Source organism: Schistocerca americana, chromosome 11 (assembly GCF_021461395.2).
Source record: "Schistocerca americana isolate TAMUIC-IGC-003095 chromosome 11, iqSchAmer2.1, whole genome shotgun sequence".
Taxonomy (NCBI): Eukaryota; Metazoa; Arthropoda; class Insecta; order Orthoptera; family Acrididae; genus Schistocerca; species Schistocerca americana.
In genome coordinates, this window is record NC_060129.1 from 93,681,097 (window position 1) to 93,696,970 (window position 15,874).

Genomic DNA, 15,874 nt, shown 5'->3' on the forward strand with positions numbered 1-15,874 from the left:
TTCCCGACAATTCAGCACTACTAATCTCGCTACACACGAGACGTTTTGGACAGGTCTTCAATACGGTGCTTCAATTGCGTTGCATATTTTGTAATAGCCGAGTATAAAAACGGAAACCACCACACACACACACATACTTCAGTGTCACGAAAGTGAGAGCCATTTGGAGCTCAGATTTCGGGTTACGCATTATTCATAAAATTCGTGGAACTTTTATTTAATCATCCCATCCCTCACGTGTGAAGACAGTCACATTTGTGTGACATCACGCGTCCTGTGCTGCGATTGGATGCGGGGAGCAAACTGGACAGTTGCTGTGCTGATCTACCTGGTTGCGAAGTTAACGTTAGCAATTTCATAGTTTTGGTACTCAAATTTGCGTTTTATGACGATATGTAGTCTAAATGATACACGACATTTCAGAAGTCTCAAGATTTTCAGTACTTTATCATGCTAAAATGTCGGTAAATCTGACGTCAGTGGCTACCGATAATTCCCAATCAGTGACTTACCATCAGTAAAGGGTAAGGCTTCTGTAGCAGTATCTGCCTAAACGAAATAATATTTGCTATAGGTTTCAGTCAAATATAATTAGCAAATGCCGCCACAAATGTAATTCCGACGTGATTCAGTGCTCTGACGGAAACTAATAACAAATCTACGTCGATTCTCGCAAATATTGCACTGGAAATGGCACCAATTAAATCTAGATTCTGTCGTCGTTATAGGCCGCATATAAAAATTTACACTGCAGTTTAATTGTGTCATTTGAACGTCAGATAAAGAAGTTGGCAAGTGACAGTCAATCAGCATCATTCATTCTTTGGTCACGTAAGATACGACTATTGCGCAAGCACGATTGCGACAACTTTTCTGCACAACAAGCCGCAGAGAACACGACGCGTCTCAAAGACCTCTCATGCGTTGCTTTGTCTCTTATCAGGCAAATAATAACACGTGACAGCCACACAAAGCACTGCAGAGTTGGGTTCAAATGGCTCTGAGCACTATGGGATTTAACTTCTGTGGTCATCAGTCCCCTAGAACTTAGAACTACTTAAACCTAGCTAACCTAAGGACATCAGACACATCCATGCCCGAGGGAGGATTCGAACCTGCGACCGCAGCGGTCACGCGGTTCCAGACCGTAGCGCCTAGAACCGCTCGGCCACTCCGGCCGGCGCTGCAGACTTGTATAGAGCAAAAAAATTGTGGTGTGTGATCGCTTCTCTTCGATCAGCAAATCACAAACGAAACGTGACGTCACAGAACGATAAAAAGAATACGGAAGTTTTATTTCATGAAACGCAAACATTACGATAAATTTTCAAGAATTCGCCAACAAGCAACCAAATCGCCTCAGTCTAACGTAGGTTGTGGAAAGCAACAGATCGCTCGTGCATCACAACCTAAATTCCAGAAAATGTAAAAATACTGAAATAAACACAAGTGCCGCGTTTCATCGTCAGAAACATGTCGGCATGACGCAACGAGTTCTGATTGGCGAGTGGAGTACAGGATTCGGAATGCCTACGCACTGAACAACTTCGGACGTCTGATTACTTTGCAGATGAGTTAACGCCTGTAATATCTGACGTTAAGCATGTAAGCGATCAAAAGTTTAGGAACGGTTTGAAATTATTCTCAACGTGTGCTCGAAGTCGCCAAGTGCTCAAATACTGGGTGTATAACGTTCGCGTATTTCAGCGCAGTGCGTTACGTTACCTCGCAACACGCCTTAAGTTTACAACTGTGATACTTTTCTTACTGTGTGAAAGCCGTAACGGCAGGTTATACCTTTGAATGAGTACCTTACAACATTTTAGATGTTCAAATTCGGCCAAATTAAGCGAAATATTGAAAAATAAACTTCTGTCAGCCCTGCAAGCCACAACAGAGGCAACCTGCTGTCACTCTCGGCTGGCGGTCCAGAATTACAGACAACCACGGCTGCTGGAGTCAGTGGCAGAAGACGCCGTGTCGCACTAAAACTCACTCAGTCCGAAGTGCTGACTGTTTGATGGTTTTCGCATACTTGCGTCCTCTACGAACATTGGTTATTTCGTTGCAGTGACTTAACCAGGAACGCGTGGTTTTCGTTTCCAACAACTGTGGTACGAGAAATCTGCAGGAATCGACAATGGTACATCGAAACACTGCCCGACTGAATGTGGCGCTATTTTCTGTTCGTTGCACGCTGTTCTCGCTCAAGGTATCAGTGATTAAACGACTGTAACAAGGCGATAAATAACGAATAATAAATTATTAAACACTCGACGCATTAATTTAACAAACTATTCGCCATCCGTAATGTTCGTATCGATCCTAATTGTTAAAGTAAGACAATGTATTAAACAAGAGCAGTTCCGTCATGAGTGACGCGACAAGCCACACAAAAGCGAGCAGAACAACAGCCGCAGCTTCCAAGTAACCCAGTGGAGGCCGGCCGCCCGCCTCACCTGTCTCTGGTGTTCTCGCCGACAGGCTGGACTGCGCCGCACGCCGACACACGCCTGCCCGCTCCGCCACAACTGGGCCGGACAGACAGCCGGGGCGCGCGGCTGCCCCACTTCTCACCCCCCCCCCCCCCCCCTCAAACGAAACATTGACGTCATGGGGCGGCGTTGCTAGCTCGGCCCGCGGCATGCGAGGGAACGGCTGCACCAGAGAGCGAGGCGTCTACGTCCGTGTCGGCATTGCCGGACCGCCAGCGTCCACCCACGCCACAGTCCGTTTATCTCGTTCCGTGCTGTACAGCTGGTAACAACACCCCCCCCCCCCCCCCTTTACATGGGGCTCCCAAAACCGCATTTCGTAAACCGATTTCCCAATACCACTTCTGGTGAACGCAACGATGGAACTGAGACGCTGTATTTTGATCACGGGACCAGGAGAGGTGTGAACAGAAGATTGTATTCGTACTTACACATTAGCTATTCACGGTCATATGACACATTTGTAGTCGATGCAACCGACGTGGTGGTGTTGGGTCCCTATGGGACTAAACTGCTGACGTCATCGGTCCCTAGGCTTGCACACTACTTAATCCAAGTTAAACTAACTTACACTAAGGACAGCACACACACCCATGCCCTAGGGAGGACTCGAACCTCCGAAGGGCTGAGCCGTGCAGATGCCACCGACGCGATGTCTCCGGACTGTTACAGACTACAGTGAGAGGCAGGCGGCAGTTGCAACACAGGTTTCGGCGAGCTCGCTTGAGTGCGCTCCATTGTCTGTTGGCTGTTGTGTGTTAAACTAACTCGCGTCCCTTAATACGAGGAGAAGAAAGTGTTCTTCCTCTAAAACGATGAAAGAAGAGTTCCCTTTCTTGAAGTACACCACGACTATACAAACATACGCTGTGTCGTTCGGTGTTTTTCATTGAACATGGCGTACGTGTCGATAAAACACAACTCACAAAGAAAAACAAACACCTGTTGCCAGTTTTTGCAAGAATTTCTAGCAGCGTAACTTTCTTTTCAAGTACGAATAAAAACAAACAGAGGAAGACTTTGGCGTATCAGGTTGAAAATTATGTCACATTCTAGCTTCGATGGCGTGATGGCAGTGGAAAAGTTTTGTGCTTGTAGGTGAAGCCAGGGAAAAGTTACGGCCACGTATGTGACACGCTTGATCAGTCGAAACGACAAGCGGTGAAGAATGTCATTTAGATCTGACGACCAACATGCATCCACACCTTAAACGCATGCAAAGATTTTTAAACAGGTTTGTACAGTCATTTGGGCTAAAATTGTTTCTTTTGAAAGAGAGAACAGCCGGCAGCGGTGGCCGTGCGGTTCTGGCGCTGCAGTACGGAACCGTGGGGCTGCTACGGTCGCAGGTTCGAATCCTGCCTCGGGCATGGGTGTGTGTGATGTCCTTAGGTTAGTTAGGTTTAAGTAGTTCTAAGTTCTAGGGGACTTATGACCTAAGATGTTGAGCCCCATAGTGCTCAGAGCCATCCATTTGAAAGAGAGTGTTGAAGCATTCCTCATTGGTCCGTCACTGGGCAAACTACAACGACTTTTGTTCCAGTGTCAGTCTGCAACCACTTGCATATTAAGCACTGCCGATAATTCACTGCCGTCCGTCCAGCCCGGGAAACGCAATATATGCAGATGTAGACACCTACTTTAGAAAATGTACACGTATTCTGTACTGATCGCGGCCGGCCACGTTCCATGATACACAGCCGTGACGTCGTAACATGGACACATTCGTGTCCGACTCTGCAGCACCACATATACAGCCCCTACCATCGACAGAGCTTGGCCTTACAGTCTTCTTACTCACGATGATACACTTAGTATTGCAAACGATTTGTCCTACTATTAAGTTTTACCATTTGAATCGTATAATTTTTCTGCTGCTACACTTTTAATATACTCTCAAAACATATAAATGGCGTACATCTAATCGATCGTTACGAAAACTGTGATCACAAGTGCCAAATGCACAAATTTCCATCATTTTATTTTCTGCATCGACAATCGAATCGTACAACCTTTGTTGTCAGAGGGTTTTTGTTGCAGTTTGCTTCCTCCTCAGCGAAGTAGTGCTGTGATTTCTTACACACTCCAGTCACGTATCAAATCGGTATGAAAGTTGCCTTGATGGCAATAGAGAAGAAATTTATCATTACTAGGTGCTCGTACGAAGTTTGGTGTCCGCTATCCGACGTGTCCGGAAAGTCCATATTAGAAAACTGTACTGCAAACTGGCACCCATCGTTCATGTACGTAATCACTGAAAACCATGTCCCAACCAGGGCAAACACAGTTGCTGAGGTAAAACTAGTGTGTGCTATTAGAATCTTGTCTTTAATATACTGAGTTTACATAGGAAAGTCTCTGAGGGGCTCAGAACATTTCTGTGAATGACGCATACTACTTTTGTTTCGATCAGACCGATGCTTTGAAGTAAGTATCAAAAATTGCAGTTACTGTTCCGTAGTTTATCCACATACGGTTCCGGAGGCAATATGCAGCAGCTTTCAGACTAATCCAGATTTCTAACAAATGAAGCTACGTTGTCTTCTTGTCTTCAGAAACTGATAGCACCTCTTAGTTCCGACAGGTTATGCTTATCCGTCCCTCCATGTGGACCACAACGTCACACACGCTATGTTAGTCTTGTGGCGCTGGTATAGATTAAGACCAGAAAGAAAAAAAACGATGAAGTCATTATAAATAAGTTCGTCCCATTGATTTCTGTGTATGTTATCCAGCTCTCTGTGTATGCAATGCTTTATTTGAGAAGTAAGGATGTGTCTCTAGTTACTAACGGTAGCAAAATTTTGCCCACAGCTGAAACTCCGGTTCCAAACCAGAGACGCCATGAAATGATGTCGCCCTTACTAACGAGCCCATGAAGCGAGTTGATCAACTCTGGGTATATTTTCTGTTTTTCTTTCTTTTTCATCGCTTATGGGGATAGACTGAAAGAGCATACTGATATCTCTCTTAATCATCAGAAAACACGATAAGAAATGGTACTCTCTCCCGATGAAACCACAAGAAAAACCTTCGCCTCATCTTCGTAATCGCATTTCTTTCCAGTTCGCCGCTCTGTAGTTCGTTAGTATGATATAAACGGACGATTAAAACGACACGGCGTCTATAATAAACCGCCGCCAAATCTGATGTGGGCAGAAAATTCCGTTACAACTGCAAACAGAGTTGCTGGCGACGCAATTCTTGCGTCAGACGTCGTCCGTGTTCTTACCGAGTTAAAACCTTAGTGGCAGTTCGACAATATTTTGCCCCACGTATCGACGTAAATGATTCGACGAATTGTTCTGGAGAAACGCCGCTGTCTCGATTGAAATTACTGTTGCGAAATCTGATCTGTGTGGCCTCTCTGATAACAGAAAACGTAAAGCAATATTATGATTTCAAAAAGTCTGTACGCCCGGTTTTGCGTTGATAGCAGTACTGTAAATATTTTTGTCTGAAACCAAGGTGCGAAATATTATACACATATAAGTCGAATTTATTTTTTCGGTAATTTTCCGTCTCTCGCAACCGCAACCGACAGAGCTTTGTCACTGCCTCAGCGACTGATTGTTGCTGTTAGCATCGCGGATTGTTGCCACTTCTAACTCTCCCGCGAGTAATGGCTGTTATATGGAGTAAATGAGAACGACAAAGAAATTTGGATGCATGAGTTTATCACCGAAATGAGAGTGAACCTATATTTGACGCAGAGACTACTTTTTAAAAGTACCCACAGCACAGCCTCGCGTATCCCTCAAGTTGCGAGTCGCGTGTACACTCCCACATGTGGGTCACACTGACAGTCGCTGGCCAGTTTTACCAACTTAACGCATCCGCACAGTTCCTGTTTCGCACTCGGCACATTCATGGATGGCCTTCTGTCTCAGCTGCCTCCAGCTGATGTTATTCTACAGTCCCGAGAAGGAGGCGATTGTGTGAGAAGATCTTCCGGAAAACGTGCAGAAATCGTCAAAAAATACCGTCTAAACGTTTTTATCCAAACCAATTAAGACATGTGATACTTTTATTATGCTCACCTGGATGACACGCGTTTTGCGGAATAGGGATAGCGGTAAGGAGTATAACGTATTTACACCTCATTGTATTGAAGACATAATGGCTAGAAAAGTTCCTCTAGAGTCAAGGCGAAGTCTTAATCACGTACGTTGGATTAGAAGATACATTGTCATCAGCCATCGTGAACATGTAATAATCAACTTGACAGCATCGTCTGATTTTTATGGATGCGAATTATGAACTCGTGGCAATGTGTCCAGCTGTTCACCTTCTGTTTCTACAAATTGCATTCGTTAAACCGTAACAGATAAAAATCGATCCGTCTAGGGCCTTTAACCACTAAACATGAGAGGAGGAAGACTGCATTCAAGCCAACAATTAATTTCTCTGAAAAGGCGATGAAAAGGAAAAAGCTCGTGTCAGTGGTATTATTTTGTCGTTTGGCTGATCGGCGTCGATCGGGAAAACGAAGATCGCCAAAGCTTTATTTTACGGCGCCTGACTGCTTTATACACCTCTCGTAGGCGCATGTGGAACTATGCACACACACCACGTTTCATGCGTTCGGCCATAGAGGTAAACATATACACGGAGCACACATCTATTCTTCGAAACCTAAGTGGATTAGACAGTTACGTTATCTACACTTGGAATCAATTACTGATTTCAACAATTGATCTTGTTGTATTAGTATCACACATGTAGTAATTCAATTAACCTACTTTCCCCAACAGTCACAATGTTAATGCGATAACTATTCTTGTTACGTTTGGCCAAGTGGAACGACAGCAAGCGTTTCAATCACTGTCCTGTCATTTCTTTATTTTCACAAACGACAGAACTTCAATAATTCGACGAATTCCTCATCTTGTTGTAATGTGGCTCATTTAGCTGGCCATTTCCACAGAAGACTAAATATCGGGAAGGCAAGTAGTTTTCTGGCCATTTCCTCAGGACTGCGTGTTATGTGTGGCATTATGCTTTAAGAAGTAACATCCGTAATGTCCTATTTTTGTACGGAATAAAACGCTATGGCTTTTGCTTAATCCGGTACAGATGCCGACACAATATCGAGATAACAAGCGTAACGTACCAGAAAACTTTACTAGTAGAGTAAATTCATAATAGTGGGTTAGAGGTTCTGTCGTGTCAAAAATTTTCACCATTTATAGAGTTTTAGAACTGACCACCGACATAGCCTACTTTCATCCAACCCAAGGATTCTGGAATTTGTTTGCTGCGTAGCTTGTGCTGTCGTTTGGGTTCAAATTCCCCCTGTCGAAAGAGTGTCCAAACATTCGTCAGTGCTCCGTCAATGGGCAAACTGTAGCGACTTTTGTTTCACGTGTGTTTCTGATGGTTAGCAGGCACTTTCATGATACGTCATAGCGACAGCTGACCGCCGTTAGCCAAGCCCTAGAAACGCATATGCAGATGCATAGACCTACTGCGGAAAATTTACGTATGTTCTACATATATCGCGTTCCATGAGACACAACCGCGACGTTATGACCTCTGCACTCGTGTCCTGTTTATTACGACCGACTTCCCTACCAAACGCCAGATATGCAGCCTCTACCTTATGCTCTGTTCACTAAGATGATACGTTTAGTGTTCCAAATACACGTTCAGAGTACCAGGTAAAAGGACTGGTGACGTAATCTTTTAAAACCGTCGCCCAATCACCGGAAACACAGTTGCTGTGCTAGAATCACTGTGTACTACTAGAATTTTTAATTTGTCATTGATGCGTTGACTTTTACGTAACAAAGCGACTGTGGCACTCAGAAGATTTGCATGCATAATGCATACTACGACTCTTCTGTTTCGTTCAGATCGACGCTTCGACGTAAACATTTTGGAGCCAGTGTAGTCAGAACTGGTAACATATTGGTAGTGTGTGATGCTACGCGTTCTTTTGGTCAGAAGAAACTGATAGATCCTCTTTGTTCCGACAGATTGTACTTCGCCGTTCCTGCACGTCACACAGAGTATGGTAGTTTTGTGCCATAGGTTTATAGTAAGACAAGAAAGAAAAACAAAAGACACCTGAGATCAGTATATGTAACGAAGTGATTCACTACCGTGTATGTTACTCACCTCTCGGTGTGTGCAGTGCTCTGTCTGGAAACTGAGGAAGTGTCGGTAGCAAACTTTTGTCAACGGCTCAATCGTCCGTACTAGCGACACGATGAAGCGATTTGCCCACTCGGGGTAAATCTGTATTTTAGTTTCATTGCTTACGGGGACTGAAACAGCATAGTGTTGTCTCCCTTAATCCACAGAAAACACGGTAAGAAAGATTACGCTCTTCCGATTAAACTACAGCTAAGAAAAGCCTTCAGCTTATCATCGTAATCGCAGTTCTTTCCTGCTGACCGCCCTGGCCGGCCAGAGTGGCCGAGTGGTTCTAGGCACTACAGTCTGGAACCGCACGACCGCTACTGTCGCAGGTTCGAATCCTGCCTCGGGCATGAATGTGTGTGATGTCCTTAGGTAGGTTTAAGTAGTTCTCAGTTCTAGGGGACTGATGACCTCAGAAGTTAAGTCCCATAGTGCTCAGAGCCATTTGAACCATTTTTTGACCGCCCTGTAATTCGTCAGAGTCAGATAAACGGACAACTAAAATGATGCGGTGTTTACAGTAAATTGCTGCGGAAACAGCTGTGGGCTGGAAATTCCGTTACAACTGGGAACGGAGTTTCTCGCGACGGCATTCTTGCACCAGACACCGTCCGTGCTCTTGTCGAATTAAAACCTTAGTGTTTTAGAAAGGTCCATCGCCTTTGTTTCGGCGCCGTATCACTACCGTCGTGCTGCCAGACAAGGTGTCGACGTCTGCGACGCTGTTTCCCCACGTCGGGACGTAAATGATTCGACGAACTTCTCTACTGAATAGTCGCTGTACATGTTGGAAGTTTTACGAAATCTGATCTGTGCGGCCTCTCTGACGACAGAAAAATATAAAGCCCTTTTCTTATACAAAAGAATGTCTTGTATTTCTCTGTTTCTCGTTGACAACAGTGCTCTAAATATTTTTACGTAAAACGCTAGGCGAAGTGTTACACTTAGATGAGGCAAGTGGCAAAGGAGGTAAAATGTAAGAAATATGGCGCGCTTCCCAGTATTAACTGTTCCCGTCGCTACTCATATTCAGGTCTCAGCAGGGCGTCTATTGCTGACACAATATGGTGACGTCATAACATCGATACGATCCTGCACTGCCACTGTAATCTAGTGACCTTGGCCTCAAATTCTTACTACTAAGGTACTGAAGAAACATTTTTTTCCATTTTAATGTGACTCATTTTTGCTCTAATATGCGTCAAATATGAAAACGCAAACGGCGGACATCTTTCTGACCGGTTTCTACTCTTCTGGCTACAGCCGCCAACTAATAGAATTATTAATCGCTCTGTCTGCTGATTCAGCAAAAGAATCGCAAAAATGGTTCAAATGGCTCTGAGCACTATGGGACTCAACATCTTAGGTCATAAGTCCCCTAGAACTTAGAACTACTTAAACCTAACTAACCTAAGGACATCACACACATCCATGCCCGAGGCAGGATTCGAACCTGCGACCGTAGCAGTCGCTCGGCTCCAGACTGCAGCGCCCAGAACCTCACGGCCACTCCGGCCGGCAGCTCGCAACATGGAGGCTTCTTCAGACTAGCAAAACCTATTAAGGTTTAATACGTAAACATGACTGGAGAAAAGCGATATCCAAATTTTTCGTCTTCTGAATGACGTGTTCCTTGTAAACGTCGTACCGTTCACCTTGCCTGCTCAGTAAATAGGCTACATGGAAATTCGCAGCAAATATTAAATTCTGGTCGACGGCTGCGTAGTGCAATAGATCATTGCCCATATATTTTAGGTATGTACTGAGATACTAAGAGAGGCTAATATCACCGTATTTAACAGTTTCTGAGTCATTACTGCCTAATCAGAGACGATATAAAAGGAACAATGTGACCAACGCAGTTAAAAATTTTGTTTTGTTTTTAATGCTTTGGCAATTGACCAACGGTGCATAGTCTTTACTTTCATTAATACAAATTCTGTGGTGTCTCACGTTTTAACCCAATAATAACATGACTGACACTTGTCACGATACTTATACATTTGCTACATCACTAGAGAACTTTCTGTAATCAAGAAAAGTATTTTACATCTATTTTCTTAGTGCGTTTTAAACTTAGCGTAGTTGCCGTCTACTCAGTTTTAAAGTTACAGATCACTGCCAACGCATTCCGTCATTTTGCCGTTTTTAGCAATTTCTACCAAAGATTAAGTGTACTGGACTCGTTGAGAATTCGACCAACATTCTGTCCGTGTGGCATATACACGGTGCGGACACACAATGTGACCAAAAGTGTAGGGCACAAAGAATGAAGGAACTGAGCATAGAAGCTAGAGGCTGCAAATGAATGTCTAAGGCGCTGCGCCAGGGCGAAAATGGTGGTCACTTTTAACATTTACTACAAATAATTTTGTTAATTAAGTGGTGGCTCAATTGCCATTCATTTTTGTCCTTTGAAGAAATATTGAAGAATGAAACATGAACACGTTATTATCTTCATTTCTGAAAAAGGACAGTCTGGTACGTCAGCTAAGTCCGATATGCGTGTAAATGATACTTTAAATTCATCAAGTTCTCACCGAGACGATTGGTTCTGTTTACGTATCCATACTCTGTAAGTTACCCATCATTTTGAGTAAACACATCTGAATGTCAGATTTAAATTACGTTCCTGTAGCGCTGAAAATATGCAGTTTGGTTCCGTAGTTGCCGTACACAAATTCCTGTGTTTCATGCTGTCTTTCCCCCCTGCACTTTTGGTCAAATATGTTTTCCACGCCTTGTATAACGGTGCTGGATCGCTTAACCTGTACTGTTTATGTTATTCCCTTTTTACGTACGTTACACATATCTGACTGAATGACTTCCAGCCCGGTCGTCCGCCTATATTCCGCCACGTCACTGGAAAGCCAGCATGCGATTCACAAGATCACAAAACCATCACCTGATTCGCATAGTGACACTGAACTGATTGTGAGCACATTTAGACACGCAGACCGTAGTGATGTAGAATCTGAATTTATCTTTCCGTTAGTTCTCCGTCTTCTTCAGACCACACAGCTCCGTCGCTGCATCAACGGTCGATTGTTGCTGTTGGCGCCACGGAATGATGACAGTTAAATTCCGTTTTTCTCCGAAGTACGAAGGATTCTACGAAACTAATAAAAACGGAAAGAAGTAACGAGCGCGGCAAGGAGCAGTCAAACTGCACGTTTCGGGTAGTTTAATGCGATGACAATTTTAACCGGTATAGTACGTACGGGTATGAGTTAACAGCCATTACACAAATCGACATTCAAAGCTACGCCCTCCACACACAAACTCACTAAAGTTAACGTCCTTACCACATCTCATGTAACACACGACTGTCCTTAACTATTTCTTATGAACTACACTTAACTAAGCCTGTAATTCATTACGAAGTTGTCTATTACTACCACTACTCTCGTATTTTTCTCAGGTAAAGTACGAGCAAAATACTCACACGAGATAGCAGTCTATCTTCTAGCATGCAATCATCCAGGAAACAGTTCCTCCGGCCAGAGCATTTCCTATTGCGACACAAAAAGATTTTGTAATTATCTGTACCAGGAATTCATCTGTAACATTATAAACTGAATATTTAGTAAAAGGGAGAACCGAATTACGTACTGCATAGTGTGAATGAATGTTGCAATTTTGGCGGCAAAAACGATAAACAACCACAAAATAGAAAGCCTTAGCTAGAAATGTGTTCCATCATAGGGCTGTAGTGACAGCTGAGTCGTTCGTGAAATCTCAATGGCGACCACAGCGGCTGAGGCGCGTTTAGAGACAGAGGAACCGAACAGCAGCAGCACACACCGACGTGTGACGTCACATGGAACCCTTGTCACCGTTGACGACGCGTGACGTGTTTCGCCACATATACTCATTTCTCTTTATCGATGATTTCGCTATTTTTTCACTTTGGAACATCAGTATCTTTTCTTGGTATCAACAAAATCAAATTGAACGCGCTGCATAATACTTTACAACCGCTATGATTATTAACAGTTTTACATTATACTTTTTACCAAGTACTTACTCGTTAGTTACCGTATTTCGTCACTCAACACTCAGCTTCGAGCAAAATACGTGTACATTTGAAACTTGGCCAGCTTTTACAGGGTACACCTCCAGTAGTAATTGGTGCATAAAATATATGTGTAATATACACGCAAAACTTAATCTACGAAAAAGACAAAGGTCAATCCGTGTTTCTGTTTAAGTGAAACACTCGAGTATCTCCCTGCTTGGGGCAACGAACTAATGTCTGAAACTCTGCCCACAGCACAATTTCGCGTACCCTGCCAGTTATGAGGTGCTTGCCTAGTACCGTGTCCCAATCAGTGATCAGTTAGGTCGATTTTAATCTGTCCAGAGAGTGCCGTACCGCCTCCCACACATTACTCGATACTCTTCCTACGTAACAGAAACTGTCCGGCCTTTGCCTCACGCTGCTGTTCAGATTTTTCACACCTAACTGATTATGCTTCTTGTAACCCCACGCCACGAATTGTGCTACGTTTTTAGAAGTACCCAACAAAAAAAGAAATACAACGTATTACTTTAAGTTGCTGAAAATTACACTTCGCAGGGAGTATGCTCGAACGTGATATTCAGATCATTTTTTTCCTCCCTCTAAGAACAATAACATTCCGTGTAGTGTTGGAAAATCACACGAAAAGAAGGGTTTGTTTACTTCCATTCTCTTAAAAAGCAAAACAAAACATAAACTTATTTCATGGTTTTACTACATACTTATTTCATAGCGCTTCCCACGGCTTTGCTCGAGAACGAAGGCGGTCTGTAGTCCACACCGCGCCGACTCTCTGCGTTATACGATACCCTCTGGCACAGCGCGGAGGCGGATTTGAAACCGCAGCCGCCTGTCTCTCTGACGTGGCAGTCTTGCCCGCTCACAGTTATTTCATGTTACCTTCTTTCATGCTAACAGGCAACAGATTTCGGCGTACGGATGTTCTGTTTTATTTCACGAAAATACATGATTTGCTCCGCACCAGCGATACGGAAAGACACATTCTGTTGGCGCCTCGCGATGCAGAAAGCAGTTGCGGAGGATGCAGTGTAGTCGCTAGCCGACAGATGGCAATATGCGACTTGCATAAATAATAAGATGTTACAAAGAAATATACAGTGCAAAAAAGGCTAATACGTCTATCGGGCGCCATTCTGTCACACAAGCATGAAGGACAATGTATAGAGTATAATACTGGAAACAGGATTTATGATACGGTTTCAAATCAGCTGTAAATGTAGAAAGGAGGAGGAATGTGGAGTGTAAAAATATTTTTTTTGTTTGTCTTCCCTTTCTGGAAAAGGAACGATAGGTGGATATTCACTTTAATTACGCCAACGAGAATATGAAACGTACTTAAAAAGTGCTACATATGGCTAGCAAATGTGGTTTTCATAAACCGATCTCGGAGTACCATTTCCGGTTCGTTATGTGAACATTTTCGTATCGATTCTCGCAATGCGGTTTCAGATGCCGGTTTTGCTACCGTATATTAAATGTGAAAGTCGATACCACAGCAATCCATCATTTTGCAGTTTTGAAGCATATTCGATTTTGTCAAATGCTAAGTATTGAACTGCTGAAAATGCGGTTAGTACTCCTGTCACGTCATGTCCGGCATATGTAACGGTACTCGATGGCAAGCCTTGCTCAATCCGCACTGCTGAAGTTACTCCTATTTTTGACATACGTTACACAAACATCGCTTAACGACTTCGAAACGCGTCGTCGCCCAGTGTTCCGCCACAAGCACGGAATTATAAAACCGTCTTCGGTTCGCATACTGACGGTGAAACGTTTAATCGGACCTTCAGATCGCAGTAATGGAGAATCTGACTTTACCTTTCCGTCTCCTGCAGTCCACGGAGCTCCGTCCGTACAGCGATTCATTGTTGGTGCCAGCGCTCCAACATGTCGGCAGTTTATCGCTAGTAATGGCTGTCTGCTGACGTAAATGGAAAGGGGAAGAAATGATAATAAACGCACAACCATCAGCCAGACTTTGGATTTAGCACAGTAATAAGCGAGTAAACTTGTACATGATAAATTACGTCGATGGGGCGCACATAACTGGGACTAGGCTACATAAACCCACATTTAGAGTTATGCCTTCACAGACAAACTTGCAAAAGTTATCTTTCTTCCCAAACGAAATTAGGTATCGTTTTCTTCGCTGAAAACGACACTGACTTCCACTAACCACTGCTGGCGTCATGTTCGCATGTGCTCCTTCCTGCCCTCTGTCCGCATATAAAAATAGTTCAATAATTGTAACGGTAGAGATATACAAAATATCACCCTCTGGCTTCATAATTATCATGTCTGCATTCACACATGTCATGTGACGGTCGACCACCGGTTTCTTCACATGGCAGCGAAAACGATTTATGGTCGTGAAAGCGAATATCGAAAAGTGACCGTTCATCCCTACAGAAAGTAACTGTCGTATTCGTCACTGAAAAATGATATAAGTGATAATATTTCCCATAATCGATCATTCTCGGAAGCTAAACGTTTGGTCGACTCATCACCGTAATTACATTTCTCCTCAGTTCTTAGGTTTTCAGGCCATCAGCAAAATACAGGGTGATTCAAAAAGAATACCACAACTTTAGGAATTTAAAACTCTGCAACGACAAAAGGCAGAGCTAAGCACTATTTGTCGGCGAATTAAGGGAGCTATAAAGTTTCATTTAGTTGTACATTTGTTCGCTTGAGGCGCTGTTGACTAGGCGTCAGCGTCAGTTGATGCTATGATGGCGACCGCTCAACAGAAAGCTTTTTGTGTTATTCAGTACGGCAGAAGTGAATCGACGACAGTTGTTCAGCGTGCATTTCGAACCAAGTATGGTGTTAAACCTCCTGATAGGTGGTGTATTAAACGTTGGTATAAACAGTTTACAGAGAATGGGTGTTTGTGCAAAGGGAAAAGTTCTGGACGGCCGAGAACGAGTGAAAATGGCTCTGAGCACTATGGGACTTAACTTCTAAGGTCATCAGTCCCATAGAAGTTAGAACTACTTAAACCTAACTAACCTAAGGACATCACACACATCCATGCCCGAGGCAGGATTCGAACCTGCGACCGTAGCGGTTGCGCGGTTCCAGACTGTAGCGCCTTTAACCGCTTCGCCACCCCGGCCGGCAGAACGAGTGATGAAAATGTAGCACGCATCCAGCAAGCATTTGTTCGCAGCCCAGGAAAATCGACTCG